Below are 27,508 nucleotides of genomic sequence, written 5' to 3'. Positions count from 1 at the left end.
TGTTAAAATTTATGTTCCATTATGGCTCGGTGTTGGATTTATTGATGATGTTCCCAGATGGACACACGACACCACCAAGCTAACCTTAACATTGCTTTATGGGCATTGTTTGTTATGTAGCCAGGATGATGATGGCTATCCTTGAGATGATAGGGTAGGGCTTACACATCACTAATGGAATTTAATGCTTGAGCTCCATATTAGTGTCATGTAAGCCATTTTTCTATTACAAGGGTCACATAGGACACGTTGGTAATGAAATCACATATTTTGTTTCTATTTTGTGTCATTATCAAGTGTTAAATTTACGTTGAAATATTTCTTCATTATAGCATGCGAAATTACTCTATTAGAATCCTAGAAGAAAACTCTGATGCATTCCTTATACTTAAATTCTCCCCTCACAAGGAAAATAGTTAGGGTTTTAAAAATGGATGCCCTATTCATCCCTCCTGTTAACACCCAGGTTGTTCCCTTTGACTCCTGAGGGAATACGGCCGGGGTAACCACTAACCAAGCTTTGGATTACAGGTTCTAACCTACCTGTAATCAGAGAGGGCTCTCTCTTTTAGTTCTAACTTTGTTTTGTGAAGATTTTAGCCTAGTTATGAGGTAAGAGTTTTGTTTGAATTTTGGTTGTTGGCTGTTGTTCGAAGAAGGGCATGCAAGCATCAAAGAGAGTTCAGTCCATTGGGCATATGGAGTCCAGAAATGAATAGGATTTGATGTTTGTGATAAAGAGAGGTTCACTGCAAGGCTAGATGGGTATTCATGATACAAACTTTGATTTTTTTAGAGAGGAAACAGTCTAAATTACACCAGGAAAGGAAATTAAGAGTTCTTTCACAGTGCATTACGAAATGAAGAACAAATCCTACTCAGCAGCAATAGAGAATTACTGAATAAAGACTTATCATGTGATTAGAGCAAATATGAGCATTTAAGAATTCCATAGTTGCAGCTAACCCTGAAGAAAACATATTTAGTAGTAAGGATTGAGTTTAGGGTGTCTTTGATGGAAAAATCCTGAACTAATCTTTCACCTTTCTACCAAGATTAAACACCATACATCACAGGTAGATTAAGCAAGAAATTAAAACATAAATACGGTAGAGAACACTTATTGTATCACGCCATAACACGAGAATCCTGCAGCAGTCAATAGTTTCATCACAGCACGTCCAAACCAAACATATCTTCTGGAAACCAACAAGTCCTTTGTATTATATCTTTCAGAGGATATATAGCCAAGTTCTCTTGAACAAATGAGTAACAACAACCCCTAATAAGCTATGCGGGGGTGCATATATACAAAATATCACAAAAATATCTCAGTTCTAAGTTATTGCACAATAACTGGTCTTACCAACTTTCAAAGATATTTCTTACAAAATTAAAAGCTACTTTAATGAATATACAACAGTTGCTTGCTGTTTGTCAGAAGTTCTTGACTTTTGAGGGAACTGGCTCTGCAGGGTGCTTTGCATTGATTCTGAGTAATAAGCCCTTTATTGTTTTGTCGTGCTGCAGCTATTTCAGCCCTGTCATCTGCATCTGTCGGTGTTGCTTTAGTGGCCAAATTGGTTTGCTGAGTTGGCTCAGTCCACTCTTTTCCAGTCATAGTAAATATATCAATTTTATGAACATGATGACTTATAATTGATGTACAAAAATTTGGTGAAAAATCTGTTTCTTCACAGCAATGTCTGTATCATGCTTGTCCACCATTCATGAGTAGGCAACTGATGTCTCAAAATTGTGCCTAAGGTTTCATCTGCCTCAGTATATTTGTAGTAATTTGGAGGCACCTCAAATAGATGTCTAATCTCATTCATGATAAAAAACAAATTCTCTATTCTGTCATAGAGAGTCTGCCCAGATGCAGGCCCTGTTTCCTATGGAGCACTTGATGCTGCAGTGATCTGATTTGTAGCAAATGTATTTACCCTCTTGGCATAGTTTTCATGAGATAGTAACCTTCCTGCACTGTTTAGTAAGCTGGGAAGGCCTCTGTTATGCAATGCTGTAAATTTCTCCATGAATTTGTTCACCTCTGTCTGCATTTCCTGGCACCTTCTATCCAATGTTTGCACATGATTTCTCAAAGTGAGCACCCTTTTTACTAGTAAAATGGTATCAGTTCTGTTAGAGATACCCATTGCTGCCAGCTGGGGGCCTGTGCGATTGTTAAGGACATTGATCATCCTATTGGCTATCTCAGGCATATTGCCTAGAGATGCCCTTGCTCTTTGACTTTCTTTTTGGGCCCTACCTATGAGATCTATATGCTCATGGATGGTTTCAATATATTGCCATTGATCTCTTATAGACTGACCAATATTGGCCCACAGGACTTTCTTGATTTCAGCCACAATTTTATCAAGAGAGAGCTCTTTCTCCAGTTCTTTTATTTTCTTCTCAAGAGCCCTTACCTCTCTTGTTTTTTCAGCTACACTTTGCTTTGATTTATCATATTTTTCATTAAGTGTAGCCAGTTTTTCCTTGGCCTCATTTAATTCTGCCATCTGGGCCTCCAGCGCTTGAAGTTCTTTCATCATATTTTGCATATCAAGGCTGGGTACCTGTCCTGATGTTGTTGCTGGTGCTGAAGGGCCTGCTTCTGGTGTTTGTCCTGTGGGAGGACTTATAATTTGAGGAGGCTCCTCAAGGTTAATTACTGGCTGAGAGGGCTGAGGTATCTGCCCTCCTTCTTTCTGTTTCAGGGCTGCCTGTAATGCACCCTCTGTTTCTATCAATCGTCCTTATGTTTCTACCAATTGTTTGTGTAGTGTCAACAGCATGGCTTCTACATCTTGATCCTTCCTCTGCTGAGCAACATCTTCTATTTGAGGGGTAAGGGTTGCTGGAATTTTGACCATCTTCCTCAAAGCTGCTATATCTTCCTCTTTTTTCTTTAGTAGTGCCTGCACAGCTTTGGGATCACTTGGGTCATGCCCAAGCTCTATAATGATATCTTCCAAAGACCTAATCCTGTTGTCTTTGGCTTGAGAAGATGCTTTCTCCAATTCTAATTGGGCAGTAGTATTATGGAGACTATTTTGCAGTTTGTGTGCTAGAAAGGTTTTATCTGCAAGAGTGGAGTAGACCATCTCACCCGTTTGCTTATGTAGCTCTATTTGGTCCATTGGGTGGATGTCCTTTGCAAACACTTCTAGGTTGGTTCTGATGTAATCTGCAGCTGACTGTGGCTGCAGCATGGTAGGCATGAAATGGCTCATAGTCATCTTCCCTTCTGTAATGTCATATGCTGACATGAGCCTCTGTTGGTTTGTGGGAGCCATCTTGAGCAAATGATTGTAAAGCTGGAGTCTGACTGGCTCATTCCTTTTCTTAATATCAATAAATTGCTGCTTAATGCTGGATTCTGCCCTTCTTTGCTGGCTTGAGGAGTTGACCTCTCCTCCAAGTGGTCTTTCTTGTTCCTGTTGGAAGGAACTGGCTGATGCTTCCATGCTAGGGGCGCACATACCTATGGATGGCCCAATAGGCATCTCTTCTTCAGAAAAAGGGTTTAATCTTTGCCTTTTCTCCCCTTGTTGACTTGCTGATGTAGTGAGGGGAGTTTCTTGCTGTCTATCCCTCTTCCTAGTTCTTTCTTCATTTATTGGGGTTTGAAGTACTGAGGTATCCATTGCTATTTCCTGCCTTGGAGGCACACTTTCTTGAGCCTGTTGCTCTGTAGATACAGGGGCCTCAGCCATTTCTTCTTGCTGTTCTGGATGTTCCTTCTGTTGTTCTGTTGTTGGGAGTGTCTGCTCCTGCTCCATTTCTTTTCCCTTATCTGTGCTGACTGCTTGAGGAATAGTTTGAGCTGCTTGCTGGGGAGCTGTAGAAGATGAGGTAGCTGCTCCGAGTTGAGTATGATAAGAAGAAGAAACCTGTCCACAATATTCCAAGTCAACTTCCTTCTCAAGTTTCTTTGCTTCTTTTTGTGCTATTTCCTCTTTAGTACTTGCCTCTTCTAGGGTGTCGTCTTTCCATCTTAATAGATTTGCATGTTTTTCAATATGAGGCAACCTGACATGATCATAGCTAGCCAACTTATATTTGACCCTTCTAAGACTAATGAAATGATTGGGATCATAGGGTATCCAGAGGAAACTGGTTTGCAACTCGAGGCACTTTAGGATCTTATCTGCTTCTTGCCATGCCTCTTCTCTTTTATTATAAATAAATGGGCCTAGCTGGTTTCTGACTTTGAGTTGTACCTTCTTATTTTTGCTGTGGAAATGGACCATGTCTGCATTTCCAAATTCTCTGAAGTATTCTAAAGCAAAAAGTCTCATAGGGACATATCTTGGTAGCCTATATGGGGCTAACTCACAACCATATATTATGATCACTGTATGGTGTTGGTAAAAGTACCAATCCCCAATGTTGTAGGCCTTTGAGAGCTGGAGGATTCTTTGCATCTCATCTGTCAATCTTGGAGGAGGGGAACTCAACAGCAAGGACATGGCTGGATGGATAAAAAGGTTTATGAATTCATAGTAGTTGTATGGTGAATAAGATGTGTGATGAAAGATTGAAGACCAAAATACCACAGACCTTTGGTTTCCTTGAGCATCAAACTTCTTAAGAGTAATAGGGAAGCTATTAAGCTGATAAAATAGGAACAAGTGATAGATGTAAGAAGTGTAACTAAATATCCTTTCCCTCTCTAAATTCATCAATTGCTCATGAATTTTATTGGCAATGTATGCAGCATAATCATAGTGAACAGAAGGAGGCTTTCCAGGGGGGAAGATAGACATCATTGCCAGAATGGTTTCATCAGCGTCCTAAGTTGACCTGTAACCCAGGACATAACTGATCATATCCACAAGCAACCTGCCCAACTCATTGAAATATACATTTCCTATAGGAGGAGTCCTCACAGTTTGAGAGCCTGATTCAATGAATAGCTGATTTATCTTTATGATTTGGGCACTGGACAGCTTGCCTCCTTGGTCTATCAAGTGCATCATAGACAGAGGAGTCAATGGCTTTGTAGTGTGAAAGTGCAGCATTTGATTTATAGCCTCAGGGGTGACATGGAACAAAACTGAACATGAGGGACTGACGACAGCTCTTTGACATGGATCATAGTTGGCACTGCATCGATGAATTAAATCTGGGAGGACATTGACTTGAGGAAGATTGAAAATGGGCAAATTGGAGTCCCAAATCCCTAGAATATCAGTTCCATTGAGATGTTTGGCTTTCAGCTCATTGAGTACATGAATATGATACTTGCTGTACAGTGGAATTACTTCTGCCATCTGGTAGTCTCTATCAGCCAAGGCCAGCCATTCTAGCTCTCTTTGTGGGGCATTTAAAGGTGCAATGTTCAATGCTACTGGAGTTTCCATGGTCAATTGATAGTTTGAATTATATTTGAACTTGTTTTTCTGGGCATAACAACACAGAGTAATGAATTTTGCAGGAGCAGGGAAATTTGCAGAGCGGAAGGAGTAAACTAGGGTAAAACTGAGTCCGAATGCACTTAGGATAGATTCAGAGAGCAAATGCCAGGATTTGGGACTTGCTTTCCCGGTGAATTCATCTAGCAGAGGTTTAGATTTGTGAATGCGCAAACAAAACGGTGAATTTGTGGAAATTGGACACAATGGAGACTTCTGTGAGTGAAACTGGACTTACAGTGTGGAAGAGGAGCACTGGTTCCTGAGGATTTCTTGAACTTACTGTGTTTTTTCCTCTCTTAGCTTGTTCAGTGAACTATGTGAAAAACCAGGCGCGGAGGGGAGATTTTGATAAATACCTGGTGCAATCGGCCAATGGTGGAATAACAGGTGAATTGAGGGTGCCCACGGTCTTTAAATCAATTTCTGCAGGTTGGCGGCGAGAATGTCGTTAAATTTCATGCAGGAGGCATAACAGTCTTTTGGTGAAAAATGCGAAAAAACGCGATTTTTGGCGAAAATATTGGAAATTTGGCCTTTGGCGCGCTTTTCTTGGATGACATCAGCATGACGTCATAGGTGGGGTCAGTACGGAGTGATGACGTGGCGGTCTGTGAGTGGTCCACGTGGATGGGGGACGTGGCGGACAACTCAGGGCGATGGCGGATGGAGCGGTGATGTGATGCTGACTCGGCAATGGCGTGGAGCTGACGTAGGGCCGACTGGGCAGGCGGTAAGTGGAAGGCGGTAAGCGGTAATATCGGACCGCTTAAGGTACGGGCGCGGTATTGGCAGGAGGCCGCCCGATACAACCCAGGAGTGACGCGTGTCCGAGCCCTGACTACACCCTCTAACAAATTTCGGGCGCTAATGTACAGGCATCGGGGGCGGTCCGATATTGATGTGAGCCGTCGGATGGGAGGGCCCAGATCTGATGGACGACGGGAGAGAAAACTGCCAACATGATACGGCGGGACCCGGCGGCACTTAAATAATATTTTTCCTTTGTTTTTTATGGTGAGCGCGCCGAGAGGTAAAAACTTAGGATAAGCGGAGGAAATGGGTTTTAATCGGGTTTTATGCAAATAGCGCGGGTTAGACATCATAGTGGGTTTTTGGGTTTTTCCAATGTTTTGTGGGTGAAAATGGGTTTATTGTTGTTTATTCACAACAAGGGGTTAGGGCTGTTAAACCAAGCGGATCTTGGTTTAATCCCAAGACATTATATTAGCGTTGTTTTGCCTTTAGCGCCTTAATTTCTTTGCACTCTGACTTTTTAGAACTATAAGGCTATATTGCCTAAGGGAAGGGATATATACATATTTTGGGTTTTTTATACACAATAGTGATATAGTAATAGGGAAAGGGGAACATAGGGAGTTAAGTATAGATAGAGTTAGTAGTTAGTATTGGATGGGGGATATAGAAGAGAGGAAGCAAAGACTAAGTTTTTTAGGAAACAAACTTAGTTAGGAGAGTAGATCAAAATGAAAAGATTTTTACACAAGAAATGTGGCTCTTTATGAAACAAGAATCAACAAAAGAGTTTGACTTCTCTTATGAACAAAGGTGGTATTGGGATGTTAGCAAGGAGTTTGATGGGGAATGATTGGGAAGTTAGACATGCTTCACTTTGTTGCTACAAAGCTGCTGAATAGGAAGATCTGCACTGGCCACCATGTGTTTCCTTTGCTCAGGCCAATGATATGAAATAAATCATGCTTCTGCAACCCCATCTACCTACCCATTCTATTGCCTAGCATTTTTTATTACTTCAGGGAGGGTGCACTTAGACTTGCAAACCCTCAATTGCTCTTTTTCTTTTCTTTTTGCATTTTCTTTTGATTTCTATCTAAGGCTAGCCTTATTACTTCCAAGGCCCCAGATTAAGCAGTTTGGAACCTTCATTCTCTACCTGACTACTGATCTGTGAAGATTGAACAGTTTGGACAGATTTCTTTCTCTAATCTACAACAAAAATTGAAATATGGCATGACCCAGCTTAGACTGTTGGATCACCCATTCAGAAGTAGGACATGCATCAAACAACTATAGGTAAGTGTTTCCCAAAAAATATGATATCTTTGCATCACCAAAGTAGAGCATATTTGGCATTTCCCTGCCAATCATGAAAAATGAAACCTATTGGTATAGGTAGCTAACAGTGGCTCCACTTGGGGATGGTTTTTCTACTTGAAAGACCAAGAATAGCAGGTCAGATTGCCTTGGCTTTTGACTTCTTATCAAAACTTGAGAGCTTTCTTTTTGGATTTCAAAACTGGAATCTGTCACCATTGTGGAACTTCTGAAATAAAAAGCCTTTTCCTGCTTATTTACAAAACTTCTGAAACTAAACTATCTATATGCTGAAAGAAAATACTATATACAACTGATAATGTACAGGGCAGAGCCATGCTATATACATGGAAAGTAGTCAAAATAATGCTTTAACATCCGGCCATTCACAGGGCCCTCTTCAGCTTCAGTGTCATCTAAATTCTTCAAGAAATAAGTGTTATTTCCTTGCACTGCTTGAATTACAAAGGGTCCCCTCCAAAGGGAGTCAAATTTTCCATGCTTTCCCTTGTCTTCTCTTCTTGAATCCCATTTAAGCACTTTATTACCAATAAAGAAATCTTCAGCCTTGGTTCTTCTGTCAAAGGCTTTTTTCAGTTTCTCTTGTAGGACCTGAACTCTGCTGTACACTTGATCTCTGGTTTGCTGTAAACAAATTATCTGGTTGATTCTTCTTTGCATGTTATTTGGTTCAGCCTGACTTTCTTGAAGTAGCCTCATGACAGGGACCCCTAATGATGAAGGGAATTTGGCTTCCATTCCATAAACCAACTCATATGAGCTGACTCCAATAGACCTTTTGGTTGTTAACCTGTCTGCCCATAAGGCATTTACAAGCTTCTTATGCCAATTTTTCTTATTCTCTTCCAGTATCTTCTTAATGATGTTGATAAGACTTTTGCTAGATGATTCAGCTAAACCATTGCCCTGAGGGTAGTATGCAGTAGAATGGCCCAAAGTGATATGGAATTTGTGACAAAAGCTCACCATCTTCTTGGATCTGAAAGCAGCAGCATTGTCTGTTATAATTTTGTCAGGACAACCAAATCTGGAAAGAATATTAGTTTTAATGAACTGAATGATAGTAGAATCATTTGCTTGTCTGCATGGAACAACCTCAACCCATTTAGTAGAGTAATCTGTGGCTGTTAGAATCCATTTATGTTGGCTTGAAGATGAAGGATGAATTTCCCCAATGAAATCCAAGCCCCATTGCTGAAAGGGCCTTTCTGTTGCAATAGGTTTTAAGGGAAGTGGTAGTAACTTTCTTTTTCCCTCAAACACTTGACACTTGTGACATGTAGTGGTGAAATTTTTAACATCAGAGAACAGAGTGGGCCAATAGTAACTTGCCCTTAATATCTTATCCACAGTGGACTTCCAGTACAAATGTCCACCACAATCACCTGCATGAAATTCTTTCATAACATTGTTAGTCTCATCCATATTCAAGCAATTCAGCAGTATACCTTCATGATTTTTCCATAGTAAATTACCATCTATAACACAAAATCTTGAAGCTTTCATTTTTAGAAATCTAGATTTGGTTCTGGACAATCCTGGGGGAGCACACAGGTTTTGCAATATATAAGAGATATCAGAATACCACAGGGATTGTTCAAAGGCTGCATTGATCTTTGGAGTCGCCAGCTCCGGTTCATTGTGCAGTTGGTTAATATCCAAGGCTTGGAAGTTTGCTTCAGAAATCAATTTAGCCAAACCTTGCCCCTTTATCAGTTTTGTAGGCCTTATTTCAATGTCAAATTCTACGATGTTAGCAATCTATTTTCCTCTTCTACCCTCTAAGCTTTCTTGAGTCAGTATGTCTTTTACAATGGGATTTGGTACATAAGCAATAACATGGGAGCATAGGATGTAAATCCTAAAGTCTTTGATGGCTTTGACCAAAGCATAAGATTGTTTTTCCATGATTTGATATTTCAGAGGTGCATCTCTAAGGGCTCTACTAAAGAAAGCAATGGGTTTTTCATTCCCTTGATCATATTTCTGTAATAAGACAGCAGCAATGGTATGCTGGGAGGCAAAAGAGAAAATGATAAATTCTCTGTCAAATTGAGGATTTGTTAAGACTGGGGTTTGGGTAAGGGCCAATTTAATACCTTCAAAAGCTTGATTTGCTTCTACTGTCCATTTCACTTTTGAATCCTTTTTTAGCATGTTGTTTAGTAATCTGATCAATTCTGCTAAGTTTGGGATAAATCTCCTTAAAAAGTTGATCTTTCCCAAGAAGGCCTGAAGTTCTTTAATATTTCTTGGATGGGGCATTTGCAAAATGGCCTGTATTCTGTCTGGATCAATTCTAATGCCATCCTTTGAAATGATATGACCCAATAGCTTACATTCTTCCAAACCAAATAGAGACTTCTTGGGATTTAAGGAAATTCCATATTTCCTACATGTTATGAATATTAGTCTCAAGTGTTTCAGATGTTCTTGGTCAGACTTTGAAAAAGGTGTGAGGTCATCTAAGTAAATAACAAGGAAATCACGAATCTCTTTAGCAAAAGCAATATCCATTTCTCTCTGAAATGTAGCTCCTGCATTTTTCAACCCAAAAGGCATTTTGACATATTTGAAAGTTCCCCATGGGGTTGTGAATGCTGTTTTATCTTGATCATCAGGGTGGACTAGGATCTGATTGAAACCTGAAAATCCATCAAGCAATGAGATTCTTGAAGCCCCCACCACTCTTTGGAGAATGTGATCCATTTTAGGTAAGGGATAATTGTCTTTGAGGGATACTTGATTCAAATTCCTTAGATCAACACAAAGCCTAATCTCACCAGTTTTCTTTCTTGTGGGGACCAAATTTGAAATCCAGTCTGAAAACCTGATTGGTGCTATGATACCAGCTTTAAACATTTTTTGTACCTCTTTCTCAATTGAAGGGAGAAGCATAGGATTGATTCTTCTCAATTTTTTCTTGAATGGCTTTTGATTAGGCTTGAGAGGGATGGTGTGTTGAATAACAGAGGTGTCATAGGATTTCAAATCCTCATAACTCCATGCAAACACATCTTGGAACTCTTTAAAGAGGTCAATGTATTTGGGCTTCTGGTCAGGAGGTAAAGATGCAGACAATTTTATTATCTTGGGTTTTTCAATAGTTCCAATGTTGCATTCTTCAATGGCAGCATTAAGGGGTTGCTTTTTTGGTTTTCTAGGAACATCATTTGAGTCAAAAATATCCTCCAAAGGAGTCAGGCCTGTTGGTAGAAAATTGTCTTTTATCTGTATGACTTTAGCCTCTGCACCAGCTATTTCATCAAAATGTAATTGTTTGAGTTCATGTATATTTTCCTTGTCAAAGGTTGTTGGACAAAGTATTTGATTTGCTGTTTTGGGTGAAATAGTTGTTTGGTCCTATTCACTCAGTGGCTGTGTGTCTTTCACAGAATCAACATCAATGTTCAAACCTGAAAATTCATGCTGCAGGGTCAAGAAACTATTTATCTGTGTGTCATCCTCAAATACTTGTCAACCTTTAACATTGTTTGGGATAGAAGGTCTGTGTTTTATCTTAGCTGTAAAACAATGGTTGGGTTCAAAAGGCAATTTGCATGTACTGGCAAATGTGGCTAAACTGTGTGCATGAAGGTTGTGGGTCCTAGATATTTTGGTTATTTGAAATTCAGTGAAAGCCTTGAGCATTTCAATAGCAGCAGACCTGTATGATCTTAGTATTTTGTCATTGGTGACAAAATTGCCTTTCACTTGTTGAATAATTAGGTCTGAGTCTCCCAGGATTGAAACTTTTGTGGCCTGTAAGGATCTTACCAATTTGAGGCCTAGCAGAAGAGCCTCATACTCTGCCATATTATTAGTACATCTGAAATTAAGCCTATAGGCTCGACCTTCTGCATGATTGCTTTGTTTGTTATGAATCCACACCCCAGCTCCTGCCCCTAATTTGTTGACTGATCCATCAAACTCAAGAAACCAAAGGATTTCTTAATTTAGGAGAGATTTAACAGGCTCTCTATGACTTGGAATTATAAGCTGGAGATCTTGTTTTTCATCTGGTTTGTCTTCTAGAACGGTCTCATCAATTGATTGCTCAACCTTGATTTCTTGGGAACTTGATTGCTCTTTCATATGCAGATCTTGTTCAAGTGAGACAGATTTGTCATCAGATATTGGACTTATATCATCATTGAACAGAATGAAGGAATCCATCTCAGAATGGACTGCATAAATAGGGAATTTTTGAGGTTTTTCTTCACTGCTCACCATGTATTCCATGAGTGATTCTCTGTATATCCTCTTTGGCTGCCCAAAGACAGAGATGGTGGCATATGACATGTCCAATTGTAGGGAACCTTGGAGTTTGGCTCCCCATGATCTTGATAGCAACATTCCATATTTAGGTGGGATATCAGCAACCACAACATCCATTAAAATTGTTTTATTTGGGTACTGGACAAGGGACACACATAGATCTTTTATCAGTCCTAAACACTTAACTTGGCTGGAGTCAAATGAAAATAGGTCCTTATATGGTCTTGTGATGTCTAGATTCAATCTCTCCATTACTGACTTAGGCATAAGGTTATGAGAGGCGCCTGAATCAAACATTGCATTGTGTAATATCTTATCATGAATATGCAAGCTGACATAAAAAGGTAAGATTCCAGTAGCTGTTGTCTTTCCATCAACCTCTGGACCGAAAAGCAATTCTGGGGTGTCATCCAACACATTGACATCATCTTTATTATGGGTCAGTTGAAGGGACTTCTTGATTTGTTGTTTGTAAATGTTATGCTTGGCTAGCTCTGAAAGAGGAATGGCTATCTTCAATTTACCAATTTCAGCTTCTAAGTCAAAAGGTTTTTCAGACTGGATCTTGGTGTTCTGGTTAACAACTTTTTCTTTGTTAATTAAGTTTTCTTCTTGACTCTCAATCTGATCTTGAGGTTTGTCATTTTTGTTCACCTCTTCAAAAGTGTTACTTGGATTGTGCTGTAAAGGAGGTGTAACCAGTGGTTTTTGATTTGAGGGAAATGCTTCGGTTACCTCTTCAACTGTTACTTCATTTGTAATTGAATCAGTTTTTTTAATTGGCTCTGTGACAATAACCTTCTTAGGAAGTGGGGTGTCCTTTGTTTTCTCAGGTTGTGTCACATTTATAGTTCTGCTTCTCAATTTGTATTGCTTATGAACTTCAAAAACAGCTGTGTCATAACCTTGTTTGAAATCAAATGACTCACCTGATTTAGTTTGGAACTGCTTGATGTCATCATCCTTATGATCTTCTTGACTCAGAAAAACTTGTTGATCATCATTCAGGCCCATCAGGTTAATGTGAGTATCATCTATCTTCTCATTCGAAGTGGATGCTTCAACATAGTTTTCTTGGAACGGAGGCCTAATCTCTGGTTCAGGGCTGGCCTGGCCAACATTAGGATTTTGATTTCTTCTAAAATTGGGATTCCTGATAGGATTGTTCTGTGGTGCTTCCCATGATGACTTCCTCTCAACTGATTCTACTCTGTCACCCAATCTATGCATACCAGAGATTATTGCATCTAATTTCTGATCCCAGCCTGAAGGCTCTTCTTTGAAGGTAGTCTTTCTTTCAGTTCTGGTCCTATTTCTCTTAGCTATCAGGTTGGCTTCTACACTAACTGCTATATCCTGCATCTCAGCTAAAGTTCGGGGAGATCTTTCTCTCAATTGGTATGCCATATCAAAATCAAACCCATCAGGAAAGGTGTATAGAGCCAGATCAGGTGGGGGTCTAAGATTTTGGGGAATAGCATTGTAGACATTGTTGAATCGGGCACAATAGTCCAAGACAGTTTCTTGGGGACCTCTTTTGATAGTATCGTATTGAGATAAAATATGGAGTGGATCCTTTTTCTTCTCCCATCTGTTGATAAAGGTTTGATACAGGGCTTCAGGGTCAGCTATGGAGTTTGTTCGGAGTGACCTAAACCATGATCTTACATCTCCTGTTAGGCTTTGCACAAAAATTTTCATTCTAACCCCATCATCATCTATCTCATAATTTTCAAAATAATCCTGCATTTTCTTAGTATGTTGAAGGGTTGGATAAGAGCCAGTACCATCAAAATATGAAATTTTGCTTTGGTAATCTTGGGGCATAGGCCCTAGATTGGCAGGTAACTGTAGTGGAGCATATCTATTAGCCATGTTTGGTGGGACAATAGGGATAACAGGAACTAATGGGACAAGTGGAGGAAGGGATGACAAGGGTATGTGTAGTTGATGGAGGGGTTGAAAGGACACCTTGTGAAGTGGATGAAGAACTAGGAGAGTGTGTAACAGTGGTATGAGGATGTAGAGAAACCTTAGCAGGGGTTGGAATATTAGTTTGAAATCCTGCTTCAGAACCTGAATCTGATAAAGTCCCTTCTGATTTGTGTTTCTTAAGGATTCTTGGAATCAAGTTTGGGTTTTGGAATTCAGGTGATGGATCTGGATCCGGGTTAGATCTTGTATAACGAGTTTTCTTCTTGGGAGCCAGTTTCTGTGATTTTCTTTAGGATAAATTTCTAAGAAGATAGTGATATTTGACAAGGACTGATCAAGTATAGCACAACTGTATGGAACTTAAGACTGAATAAAGATTGACTGAGGCAGCTTTTATATACTCCTGCAAATGCAAAGCAGAGGCAGTTTCTAAGGCTGTCTGGCTGTCACTCAGGCTTTATCTACAGTATTAAGAATCAGACAGGGGTTTATAAATTTCATTCAGGTCCCCAGTGGAGTCGCCATTTATGTTAACACCCAGGTTGTTCCCTTTGACTCCTGAGGGAATACGGCCGGGGTAACCACTAACCAAGCTTTGGATTACAGGTTCTAGCCTACCTGTAATCAGAGAGAGCTCTCTCTTTTAGTTCTAACTTTGTTTCGTGAAGATTTTAGGCTAGTTATGAGGTAAGATTTTTGTTTGAATTTTGGTTGTTGGCTGTTGTTCAAAGAAGGGCATGCAAGCATCAAAGAGAGTTCAGTCCATTGGGCATATGGAGTCCAGAAATGAATAGGATTTGATGTCTGTGATAAAGAGAGGTTCACTGCAATGCTAGATGGGTATTCATGATACAAACTTTGATTTTTTTTTTAGAAAGGAAATAGTCTAAATTACACCAGGAAAGGCAATTAAGAGTTCTTTCACAGTGCATTACGAAATGAAGAACAAATCCTACTCAGCAGCAATAGAGAATTACTGAATAATGACTTATCATGTGATTAGAGAAAATATGAGAATTTAAGAATTCCATAGTTACAGCTAACCCTGAAGAAAACATATTTAGTAGTAAGGATTGAGTTTAGGGTGTCTTTGATGGACAAATCCTGAACTAATCTTTCACCTTTCTACCAAGATTAAACACCATACATCACAGGTAGATTAAGCAAGAAATGAAAACATAAATACGGGTAGAGAACACTTATTGTATCACGCCATAACACGAGAATCCTGTAGCAGTCAATAGTTTCATCACAGCACGTCCAAACCAAACATATCTTCTGGAAACCAACAACTCCTTTGTATTATATCTTTCAGAGGATATACAGCCGAGTTCTCTTGAACAAATGAGTAACAACAACCCCCAATAAGCTATGCGGGGGTGCATATATACAAAATATCACAAAAATATCTCAGTTCTGAGTTATTGCACAATAACTGCTCTTACCAACTTTCAAAGATATTTCTTACAAAATTAAAAGCTACTTTAATGAATATACAACAGCTGCTTGCTGTTTGTCAGAAGTTCTTGACTTTTGAGGGCAACTAGCTCTGCAGGGTGCTTTGCATTGATTCTGAGTAATAAGCCCTTTATTGTTTTGTCGTGCTGCAGCTATTTCAGCCCCGTCATCTGCATCTGTCGGTGTTGCTTTAGTGGCCAAATTGGTTTGCTGAGTTGGCTCAGTCCACTCTTTTCCAGTCGTAGTAAATATATCAATTTTCTGAACATGATGACTTATAATTGATGTACAAAAATTCGGTGAAAAATCTGTTTCTTCACAGCAATGTCTGTATCATGCTTGTCCACCATTCCTGAGTAGGCAACTGATGTCTCAAAATTGTGCCTAAGGTTTCATCTGCCTCAGTATATTTGTAGTAATTTGGAGGCACTTCAAATAGATGTCTAATCTCATTCATGATAAAAAAAAAATTTCTCTATTCTGTCATAGAGAGTCTGCCCAGATGCAGGCCCTGTTTCCTCTGGAGCACTTGATGCTGCAGTGATCTGATTTGTAGCAAATGTATTTACCCTCTTGGCATAGTTTTCATGAGATAGTAACCTTCCTGCACTGTTTAGTAAGTTGGGAAGGCCTCTGTTATGCAATGCTGTAAATTTCTCCATGAATTTGTTCACCTCTGTCTGCATTTCCTGGCACCTTCTATCCAATGTTTGCACATGATTTCTCAAAGTGAGCACCCTTTTTACTAGTAAAATGGTATCAATTCTGTTAGAGATACCCATTGCTGCCAGCTGGGGGCCTGTGCGACTGTTAAGGACATTGATCATCCTATTGGCTATCTCAGGCATATTGCCTAGAGATGCCCTTGCTCTTTGACTTTCTTTTTGGGCCCTGCCTATGAGATCTATATGCTCATGGATGGTTTCAATATATTGCCATTGATCTGTTATAGACTGACCAATATTGGCCCACAGGACTTTCTTGATTTCAACCACAATTTTATCAAGAGAGAGCTCTTTCTCCAGTTCTTTTATTTTCTTCTCAAGAGCCCTTACCTCTCTTGTTTTTTCAGCTACACTTTGCTTTGATTTATCATATTTTTCATTAAGTGTAGCCAGTTTTTCCGTGGCCTCATTTAATTATGCCATCTGGGCCTCCAGCGCTTGAATATCTTTCATCATATTTTGCATATCAAGGTTGGGTGCCTGTCCTGATGTTGTTGCTGGTGCTGAAGGGCCTGCTTCTGGTGTTTGTCCTGTGGGAGGACTTATAATTTGAGGAGGCTCCTCAATGTTAATTACTGGCTGAGAGGGCTGAGGTATCTGCCCTCCTTCTTTCTGTTTCAGGGCTGCCTGTAATGCACCCTCTGTTTCTATCAATCGTCCTTCTGTTTCTACCAATTGTTTGTGTAGTGTCAACAGCATGGCTGCTACATCTTGATCCTTCCTCTGCTGAGCAACATCTTCTGTTTGAGGTTGAAGGGTTGCTGGAATTTTGACCATCTTCCTCAAAGCTGCTATATCTTCCTCTTTTTTCTTTAGTAGTGCCTGCACAGCTTTGGGATCACGTGGGTCATGTCCAAGCTCTGTAATGATATCTTCCAAAGACCTAATCCTGTTGTCTTTGGCTTGAGAAGATGCTTTCTCCAATTCTAATTGGGCAGTAGTATTATGGAGACTATTTTGCAGTTTGTGTGCTAGAAAGGTTTATCTGCAAGAGTGGAGTAGACCATCTCACCCGTTTGCTTATGTAGCTTTATTTGGTCCATTGGGTGGATGTCCTTTGCAAACACTTCTAGGTTGGTTCTGATGTAATCTGCAGCTGACTGTGGCTGCAGCATGGTAGGCATGAAATGGCTCATAGTCATCTTCCCTTCTGTAATGTCATATGCTGACATGAGCCTCTGTTGGTTTGTGGGAGCCATCTTGAGCAAATGATTGTAAAGCTGGAGTCTGACTGGCTCATTCCTTTTCTTAATATCAATAAATTGCTGCTTAATGCTGGATTCTGCCCTTCTTTGCTGGCTTGAGGAGCTGACCTCTCCTCCAAGTGGTCTTTCTTGTTCCTGTTGGAAGGAACTGGCTGATGCTTCCATGCTAGGGGGGCCCATACCTATGGATGGCCCAATAGGCATCTCTTCTTCAGAAAAAGGGTTTAATCTTTGCCTTTTCTCCCCTTGTTGACTTGCTGATGTAGTGAGGGGAGTTTCTTGCTGTCTATCCCTCTTCCTAGTTCTTTCTTCATTTATTGGGGTTTGAAGTACTGAGGTATCCATTGTTGTTTCCTGCCTTGGAGGCACACTTTCTTGAGCCTGTTGCTCTGTAGATACAGGGGCCTCAGCCATTTCTTCTTGCTATTCTGGATGTTCCTTCTGTTGTTCTGTTGTTGGGAGTGTCTGCTCCTGCTCCATTTCTTTTCCCTTATCTGTGCTGGCTGCTTGAGGAATAGTTTGAGCTACTTGCTGGGGAGCTGTAGAAGATGAGGCAGCTGCTCCGAGTTGAGTATGATAAGAAGAAGAAATCTGTCCACAATATTCCAAGTCAGCTTCCTTCTCAAGTTTCTTTGCTTCTTTTTGTGCTATTTCCTCTTTAGTACTTGCCTCTTCTAGGGTGCCCTCTTTCCATCTTAATAGATTTGCATATTTTTCAATATGAGGCAACCTGACATGATCATAGCTAGCCAACTTATATTTGACCCTTCTAAGACTAATGAAATGATTGGGATCATAGGGTATCCAGAGGAAACTGGTTTGCAACTCGAGGCACTTTAGGATCTTATCTGCTTCTTGCCATGCCTCTTCTCTTTTATTATAAATAAATGGGCCTAGCTGGTTTCTGAATTTGAGTTGTACCTTCTTATTTTTGCTGTGGAAATGGACCATGTCTGCATTTCCAAATTGTCTGAAGTATTCTAAAGCAAAAAGTCTCATAGGGACATATCTTGGTAGCCTATATGGGGCTAACTCACAACCATATATTCTGATCACTGTATGGTGTTGGTAAAAGTACCAATCCCCAATGTTGTAGGCCTTTGAGAGCTAGAGGATTCTTTGCATCTCATATGTCAATCTTGGAGGAGGGGAACTCAACAGCAAGGACATGGCTGGATGGATAAAAAGGTCTATGAATTCACAGTAGTTGTATGGTGAATAAGATGTGTGATGAAAGATTGAAGACCAAAATACCACAGACCTTTGGTTTCCCTGAGCATCAAACTTCTTAAGAGTAATAGGGAAGCTATCAGGCTGATAAAATAGGAACAAGTGATAGATGTAAGAAGTGTATCTAAATATCCTTTCCCTCTCTAAATTCATCAATTGCTCATGAATTGTATTGGCAATGTATGCAGCATAATCATAGTGAACAAATGGAGGCTTTCCAGGGGAGAAGATAGACATCATTGCCAGAATGGTTTCATCAGCATCCTCAGTTGACCTGTAACCCAGGACATAACTGATCATATCCACAAGCAACCTGCCCAACTCATTGAAATATACATTTCCTATAGGAGGAGTCCTCACAGTTTGAGAGCCTGATTCAATTAATAGCTGATTAATCTTTATGATTTGGGCACTGGACAGCTTGCCTCCTTGGTCTATCAAGTGCATCATGGACAGAGGAGTCAATGGCTTTGTAGTGTGAAAGTGCAGCATTTGATTTATAGCCTCAGGGGTGACATGGAACAAAACTGAACCTGAGGGACTGAGGACAGCTCTTTGACATGGATCATAGTTGGCACTGCATCGATGAATTAAATCTGGGAGGACATTGACTTGAGGAAGATTGAAAATGGGCAAATTGGAGTCCCAAATCCCTAGAATATCAGTTCCATTGAGATGTTTGGCTTTGAGCTCATTGAGTACATGAATATGATACTCGATGTACAGTGGAATTACTTCTGCCATCTGGTAGTCTCTGTCAGCCAGGGCCAGCCATTCTAGCTCTCTTTGTGGGGCATTTAAAGGTGCAATGTTCAATGCTACTGGAGTTTCCATGGTCAATTGATAGTTTGAATTATATTTGAACTTGTTTTTCTGGGCACAGCAACACAGAGTAATGAATTTTGCAGGAGCAGGGCAATTTGCAGAGGGGAAGAAGTAAACTGGGGTAAAACTGAGTCCGAATGCACTTAGGATAGATTCAGAGAGCAAATGCCAGGATTTGGGACTTGCTTTCCTGGTGAATTCATCTAGCAGAGGTTCAGATTTGCGAATGCGCAAACAAAACGGTGAATTTGTGGAAATTGGACACAATGGAGACTTCTGTGAGTGAAACTGGACTTACAGTGTGGAAGAGGAGCACTGGTTCCTGAGGATTTCTTGAACTTACTGTGTTTTTTCCTCTCTTAGCTTGTTCAGTGAACTATGTGAAAAACCAGGCGCGGAGGGGAGATTTTGATAAATACCTGGTGCAATCGGCCAATGGTGGAATAACAGGTGAATTGAGGGCGCCCACGGTCTTTAAATCAATTTCTGCAGGTTGGCGGCGAGAACGTCGTTAAATTTCATGCAGGATGCATAACATGCGAAAAAACGCGATTTTTGGCGAAAATATTGGAAATTTGGCCTTTGGCGCGCTTTTCTTGGATGACTTCAGCATGACATCATAGGTGGGGTCAGTACGGAGTGATGACGTGGCGGTCTGTGAGTGGTCCACGTGGATGGGGGACGTGGGAGACAACTCAGGGCAATGGCGGATGGAGCGGTGATGCGATGCTGACTCGGCAATGGCGTGGAACTAACGTAGGGCCGACTGGGCGGGCGGTAAGCGGAAGGTGGTAAGCGGTAATATCGGACCGCTTAAGGTACAGGCGCGGTATTGGCAGGAGGTCGCCTGATACAACCCAGGAGTGACGCGTGTCCGAGCCCTGACGTCACCCTCTGACAAATTTCGGGCGCTAACGTACAGGCATCGGGGGCGGTCCGATATTGATGTGAGCCGTCGGATGGGAGGGCCCAGATCCGACGGACGACGGGAGAGCAAACTGCCAACATGATACGGCGGGACCCGGCGTCACTTAAATAATATATTTCCTTTGTTTTTTATGGTGAGCGCGCCGAGAGGTAAAAAATTAGGATAAGCGGAGGAAATGGGTTTTAATCGGGTTTTATGCAAATAGCGCGGGTTAGACATCATAGTGGGTTTTTCCAATGTTTTGTGGGTGAAAATGGGTTTATTGCTGTTTATTCACAACAAGGGGTTAGGGCTGTTAAACCAAGCGAATCTTGGTTTAATCCCAAGACATTATATTAGCGTTGTTTTGCCTTTAGCGCCTTAATTTCTTTGCACTCTGACTTTTTAGAACTATAAGGCTATATTGCCTAAGGGAAGGGATATATACATATTTTGGGTTTTTTATACACAATAGTGATATAGTAATAGGGAAAGGGGAACATAGGGAGTTAAGTATAGATAGAGTTAGTAGTTAGTATTGGATGGGAGATATAGAAGAGAGGAAGCAAAGACTAAGTTTTTTAGGAAACAAACTTAGTTAGGAGAGTAGATCAAAATGAAAAGATTTTTACACAATAAATGTGGCTCTTTATGAAACAAGAATCAACAAAAGAGTTTGACTTCTCTTATGAACAAAGGTGGTATTGGGATGTTAGCAAGGAGTTTGATGGGGAATGATTGGGAAGTTAGACATGCTTCACTTTGTTGCTACAAAGCTGCTGAATAGGAAGATCTGCACTGGCCACCATGTGTTTCCTTTGCTCAGGCCAATGATATAAAAGAAATCATGCTTCTGCAACCCCATCTACCTACCCATTCTATTGCCTAGCATTTTTTATTACTTCAGGGAGGGTGCACTTAGACTTGCAAACCCTCAATTGCTCTTTTTCTTTTCTTTTTGCATTTTCTTTTGATTTTTATCTAAGGCTAGCCTTATTACTTCCAAGGCCCCAGATTAAGCAGTTGGGAACCTTCATTCTCTACCTGACTACTGATCTGCCAAGATTGAACAGTTTGGACAGATTTCTTTCTCTAATCTACAATAAAAATTGAAATATGGCATGACCCAGCTTAGACTGTTGGATCACCCATTCAGAAGTAGGACATGCATCAAACAACTGTAGATAAGTGTTTCCCAAAAAATATGATATCTTTGCATCACCAAAGTAGAGCATATTTGGCATTTCCCTGCCAATCATGAAAAATGAAACCTATTGGTATAGGTAGCTAACACCTCCTTACTCCATAAAAACCATTCTCATTGAATTTAGCCCTAGAAAAATCCATTAATCACATTTAGGGTAACAAACTAATCATAATTTGGGTTGACGACTCTCTAAATCAATTAAATTTCTTCTTCGTTACCTTGTCGTAGATGCTTAGGGTTAGAAACTAGTGTTTGTATGTGGAAAATTACATAAAAGTAAAATTTAGTTTGATGTTTCTGGTTCATAAAGTAGTAATTGCATCAATAAATTACATAAAATAAAATTACAACATTGTTTCCTTGCTAAACCTTCCTAATTAGGGTTTATTTCGTCCTTACTTGATGCTTATGCATGTTTTCAACCATAAAAATCCATTAATAAATCCTTATCATTGGTGTTTATTGGAAGGGCTTATTTCCTTTTATTGATTATTCATTTAAAATCCATTTATTTATCTATTATATGAGATTGTATATCATATGATTGCAAATAATCAAAATCCTAACTTATAATAGCCATCTATATGGTATAAGAATAGAGAATTTGTACTTTGGTATAGAACATCTAAGCCTTATAGACTTTTCTAGTTCTTTGCCCCATATTTTTTACATCTTATATATGACCTTAAGTAGTAATTGAATATCCATTTAGTTGATTTAGGGAAACCTCCCTTGTGGTCAAATACCATTGAAGAGGATGAGAAAGGTTAATGAGGTGATAGTAGAAACCTTTTATCTTGTTTCATAAGTTCTAGTTCTTCATAGTGTGGATATGCTCTAGGCCTGCTAGATTTTGTGGCAACAAGCCCTAAAAAGTCAAGCGCCCATTTTTCAAATGGCTTAATCAAGATTTGAGGTTGTAGTTAAATTTCGTTGGATTAGACTAGTTGACCCATTTGATTACAACTATTGAAACTTTTAACATACTTCTTAGAATCCCTATATATGGTCGGTCAATAATACCCTACATAAAGTAATTTATTTGCGGTTGTTTTGTTTATGATGTTGGATTTTTAAGCACAAACACCAAATTTAATATGTAAAAATATTACACTAGCAATTGCATAAAAAGAGATAATTGCACTAAAAAATACTAAGTAGATCAAGAGACCAAATTAGAATTACTCATAAACTCTTGTATGTATTATCTCTTGACATGAATAGACATTTATAACACTCTTATAGAGATAACCAATGTGCACTAGTTTGGGCTTCCATATTGCAAGCACATTAGAAAATAGAAAAACACTTTCCTTGCTTATCTAAATAATTGGAATTAGAGTATTAGACCCTAAAATAGAGTAATACTCTAAAATAGAGTTGAATAAATATATGTGGAGACAAACATAAGTTACAAATAAAGTTTATACTCCCACATGAAACTCCTAACTTAGAAATAGCAAGAAACCTCTAAAAATAAGACTAGAAATCAATGGATATGGTTGATACGTGAGTGGATAAGGTCGTGGATAAGGTAGACTCCTATAGTAAAATATGGAATGCACATTCATGAATGGGAAGGTTAGAGAATAGGAAATCCATACTAATAGATTATAAAAATCCATGTCACTATCTATTTTGTGCTTAGTCAGTACCACATATCATCCTAAGTGTCGCCCACTAATAGAAATAGACATATTAAAAATATAAAAATGATAAAAATAAAAAATGATCCCGAATGGAAAGTAAAGTCTAGTAGTGAAACAATATTTGTAATATATGCACCTGGTAATGTATGGGAAAAGTTCAAATTATGTCCTAAGTGAGGTCCTTGTGAGGTCCTAACTATGCATGTAACCCAATAGATGAAATTTCCTCCACAAGCTCATCATGGCAAGCCTTGAGAATGTCATATACCTTTCCCTTTATAGCACATCATTAAATAATGATATCTAGCCCTATGTCAAATATATTTCCTTATATTGCACTTTTCTGATTAACATTTTGAAATACGATGGTGACAAATCATGTTACAAAAACTTTACTACAACTAAATAGTTTTCAATGTATGAAAATTAGTGCTTAATAATGGATAGAAATAATAAGAGTTTGTATGGAAGAATCTCTTCCATGGGAATGGTATACCCCTCATTGATAATATTGGAAAGGAAATCAATATTGACCTTCTCTTTTCTAGGTTAATCGAGGATTATGATATCAAATTCCTTCAACAAAAGCAACCATATAGTCTCTCTACCATTAATCATTGGTTTATTCATGAGATAATGGATAATAGAGTGATATATGTGTATAAACATAGGTCAAATAATAATATTATGGAATAATTTATCAATTGCATGAAAAAAAAGGGAATTCTTTCTTAGTTTCTATATAGTTCTATTCAAATGGAATGAGATTCTTACTAACATAATAAATGGAATACGGTTTTTGTTCTCCCTTTTGTCCCAATATAGCTCCAATAGTAGTGTCCAGGGAATTTGTAGAAATATGGAGAGGAAAATACTAGTTTGGGCCTTGTAACACTAGTGTAATAGAGAGCTTCTCCTTCAAATTTTCAAAGGCCATCTAACATTAAGTGTTCTAGCAAAACATTTCATATTTTGAGATAATTTGGACAATAGGGATGTTATCTTAGTGAATTTTTAAGTAAAATTGTGATAATAGCATGTGTTCCCTAGAAAATTTTAGAATTCTTTCAGTGTAATTAGGATCTTAAGGATTAACTTAATTTGTGCCAGATCCATTATGATACCTATGGGTGATATGTGATAACCCAATTCAATACATTCAATGAGAAGAATTTCACATTTTTAATTATCAAGGAAAATATTGGTCTCTTGACATCTTAATAGAACATTTTCAAGGCTTACGAGGCTTCTGCAAAGTATCCCTATACATAGTGAAATCATCCATTTAATCTCAACCCATTTGTGGATCAAATTGAAAATCGTCCCAAGAACAACCCTTTAGAAGGAGGTAGATGAAGTGCACAATTGAAATGCGAATACTTAGTAAGCATAATTTCCCAATGGATAGGTGAAATTAGTATTTTCTTAGTCTTTAGGAGCAATCAAAATCTGATTGTAAACATTTTTTTTGTAAGATTAGGTAGATCCTTTTCTATTTATAATAAACAAGTTGAATACACTTACTGTCCATAGGTGACCTCAGCTTGCCCAGTGGGAAACCAAGCTTTTTGGCCACCTATACATAACATATGCCATCCAAAATTGATAGGTTTGAAGTCTTTCTAACCATGCTATGTAAACAGAACTATTGAAAATACAGTTTTTATCTATTGTTCCCATAAACATGCAAATATATAAAGAAACCTGCCGCTAAAAAAAACAAAAATGTCCTGAGAACATAAGCTCAGTCTACTCGTCTGGTTCATCTTGATCTGGTTCGACCACTGCTGGGTCTGCTGCTGAGCCGCCATGCACTGGTGTCCTGTCCACTATACTGGGGATGTGTCCCTCTATGCGTTCCAGTCACATATCTTGTTTGCAGAGTTGAAATTGAATAGTCTGCAAGTCCCATTTGTAATCAGGCATGTCCCTGATTATTAAAGCCATACCCATTGAGACTTGCTCCACTGCCTTACACATCAGCTGCTTCATTAGCCAATATAAGTGCAGCGTCTTCTTGTACTGAGACATCCTACCTCTCGTGTTTCCAGGGTCTGATACAAGATCCCGCCACTCTTCCATCTCCTCCTCAGAATCTTCTTCCTTCGCACTATCTTCCATCTCGTCAATTATTTTCCTGATGCCTTCGTCTGTGTCCCTCATGTATGCTTTGGCCACTTCATGAACTGTCTCGTCCATTGGACGACGACCCCTTCTTTTGCCAGGGGTGTTACTGACCTGGGGCCCCAGACTATTGTTTGTCTTTCCTCTGCGACCCTGACCACAAATGCGGGCTGACCTTGCCATATCTCTGCTCCCCTCTATCTATTCACAGGACGAATAGTAATGGGTCAGGATGAAATCATCTTCCGTCCAAACACCCATAAACTCAGGAGTTTTCTGATTGTGTCTGCACTTCCCTATTCCCAAGTCTCCCAGGGGGTTATTCCCTCCCCTCTCCCTATTCCCCCTTTCCTTCTTCTCGCTCAGATTTCTGATACCGGGCTCTCCTTCACTTTCACCGTCCCCCACTATAGTTCTGATTTCCCCTGCTCGGGAGTTCCTCAGCATGGTAAATCCATGAGTCGGAATCTCAAAATTCTCTCCCCTCCTCCCATGCAATCTGGCTTCTCTCTCTTTCCCGTCAGTGATCTCCTCTTGGGATATCTTTGGCAACTTTCTAGGGTTCTCATTCGATTCACCCTCCCAGCCCCGCTCTCTTCCTCAACCCGAGTTTCCCTCCCCTACCTGGCCTCCCTGCCTGGATAATCTTTCCAGACTCGCCACCCTCACATCCTCCTTGTCCCTCTCGCTGGCTCCCTTTATTTCCATGGCTTTGGACTCATCCTTTCTCTTCCTGTCATTAACTATGCCCTTACCCTTCTCCTGCCTCAGAGCCGAACTCCCAGGCTCATCCTTCCCTAGGGACCCATACTGGGTACATAACTGAATTCCCGTAACAAGACCTTCCTTCGCCCCCATACCCCTGGTTCTAACCCCCCCAGCATTCTACAGTTGGCAAATTGAATTATGAAGAATCGGCAGTATACATACCCGGTGATTCGCTTCCTTAACGCTGGTTGAATGCTTGGCTCCCTCGTCCCACTCCTTCTTCCTCTCCCTCTCCTTCTATCCTTCCTGTCTACCTTACTCCCCCTTTCATACCACTTGCCACCACCCTGTTGTCCCATCCTGCCTTCATCACCATCCTTCCCACCTCTCTTCACCCTGACATTCCATATGCCACTTCTCCTAACCGATTGGCGGTACCTCTCCACGTTCATTCTTTCCCTCATGCGAACTGTTATGGGCAGTCCTCACTCTGTCCTTCTTCTGACATCGCCATTATGGTGCTTTACATCCTCCGTCACCCCGATCGGGGACCTATTGTACTCCTGGTGGTTTCTATTATGTCGTTTCTTCATCTTTGGTTAATATTTCATTTAACGGGTCCATTCTTATATCACTTGGATGTATAGGCCAGGTTCATTCCATATGTCCCGATTGCGGGTCACTTCCCCAATTGGCAAGGAAATCAGCTGCTTTGTTTCCTTCCCTTTTAACATGTTTGATTATGATGTAATCAAATCTTTTCATGATTTCACCCAACTCCTGTATGAGACTTGTTGTTCTCCAGTTGTGGCAAATCTTGTCCCAATTCATTCCATTATATAATTTCCTCATCATGTTGATTACCATTAATGAATCCCCTTCCACCTCTAATTGTTTGTATCCAAGCCTGACCACTATTCTCATCCCTTGTCTAGCTGCCATTAGCTCTGCTTCATTGTTGCTCATCATACCTCCATAAGCTGCGTACAACAGACGAGTCCTACCCTGGCTGTCTCTAAAGATACCGCCCATCCCTGCATTGCCTGGATTACCTTTGGATGCTCCATCAAAGTTTAATTTGATGAAGCCTTCTGCTGGTCTGCTATACTTCTGGGACTGTACCCCCTTTGTGCTCGTTTTTTTCCATGCATTCTCTCCCACCATCTCCTTTGTTAAATTAAGCTTTCTTAGGATGCTAGTTTCTTGCGGCAAGGTGTCCCAATCTTCTTGCTTCCATTCTTCTGCTAGTATGGTTTCTCTTATATGTTCAATTATCCCTCCCCATACCTTCTCTGGTGTAAGTGTTTCATTCTTGAATATCCTTCTGTTCCTTTCCTTCCATATCATCCATAGAGTGAAACCTACAGCTAGCCCCCAAGCTCTATTTAGGACCGGACTGACAAAGTGGCCATGTCCCCATTGTTGTACCATCTCTTTTATGCTCTAAGGGTTCATAAATAGCGTTCCACTGTCTTCGTGCAAACTGACATGAATTCAGTAGGTGTTCTATATTTTCATTTTCCATCTTACACAATTCACAACGGGTTGGTCCTTGCATCCCTCTTCTTTGTATTTGATCCCATGTCAAAATTCTACCCTTGCATGTTAACCACAGAAAGTGTGCCACTTTTGGCCACCATTTTCTCTTCCAAATTTGTTTCCACAGGTGTTGGTTTCCTTCCTGTTCCTTTTCGGCCTTTAGATCATATGCCTCCTTTACCGTGAAATTACCTTTCA

The 27,508-nt window shown here is 39.9% G+C and overlaps 1 pseudogene; it reads right to left on the bottom strand.

Moving 5' to 3' along the window:
• LOC149179585 (leucine--tRNA ligase, cytoplasmic-like) overlaps positions 1-26,235 on the bottom strand; it is a 100,597-nt pseudogene extending 74,362 nt beyond the window's left edge.
• Between the last annotated feature and the right edge of the window lie 1,273 nt (positions 26,236-27,508).

Source organism: Pinus tabuliformis, chromosome 3_2 (genome assembly GCF_031772625.1).
Source record: "Pinus tabuliformis cultivar Carrire ecotype Pingquan chromosome 3_2, CPIR1, whole genome shotgun sequence".
Taxonomy (NCBI): domain Eukaryota; kingdom Viridiplantae; phylum Streptophyta; class Pinopsida; order Pinales; family Pinaceae; genus Pinus; species Pinus tabuliformis.
This window is presented reverse-complemented; position numbering and strand designations above follow the sequence as displayed.